The following is a 675-nucleotide window of genomic DNA, read 5'->3' on the forward strand; positions in this document are numbered from 1 at the left end:
AATGGGCTGGAGCAGAGGGTCTGCCCTGGAGACCCTGGCAATCCCTGAGGAAGATAGAGAGGTGGGTTGGGAGGCAAGGCGAACACCTTACAAAATGAAAATGTAAAAGCAATCCTGCTCAACTTCTGCTAAAAAGCTCAGGTGTATAGCCTTCTGCGGGGAGTGCGGGTTAGGCTGGATACAGTTCAGCTTAGACAATGCCTCCAATATTGAGTGAGCAGTTTCTCTATGCCAGACTTTTTCACATACTTCCTCTTGCCCAAGTGGACATTGTAATCTCCTTACTACGTTTCAGAACAGGAAGGCTTTGAGTAGTGAAGTCACTTCTGGAGGGTCCCAGAAGGAAGTGGTAGAACCATTTACTCAAGCCAGGATCTTCTGTCACTAATGCCATATTCTTTCCAAACATTATCTGTAGTGAATGAGAATTGCTGATAACTGACTAGGAATCAAGTACAGTGTGCCAAGTGCTTTACCTGGATTATCTTTAATCTGTATGACTCTTCCTCATTTTATGGAGTAGGAGTCTCAGGCTCAGCAAGGTTACCTGTCATGCCTGAAGCCACATACCATTCAGCCTAGATCTTCTTTGACTCCATAGCCCAAACTCTTTCCTCTATAACTTGTTTCCCAAAGTGTGTTCAATGCATTATCCATTGATGTGCTGAAGGAGGG

Source organism: Pteropus vampyrus, unplaced genomic scaffold (assembly GCF_000151845.1).
Source record: "Pteropus vampyrus isolate Shadow unplaced genomic scaffold, Pvam_2.0 Scaffold15, whole genome shotgun sequence".
NCBI classification, from domain to species: Eukaryota; Metazoa; Chordata; class Mammalia; order Chiroptera; family Pteropodidae; genus Pteropus; species Pteropus vampyrus.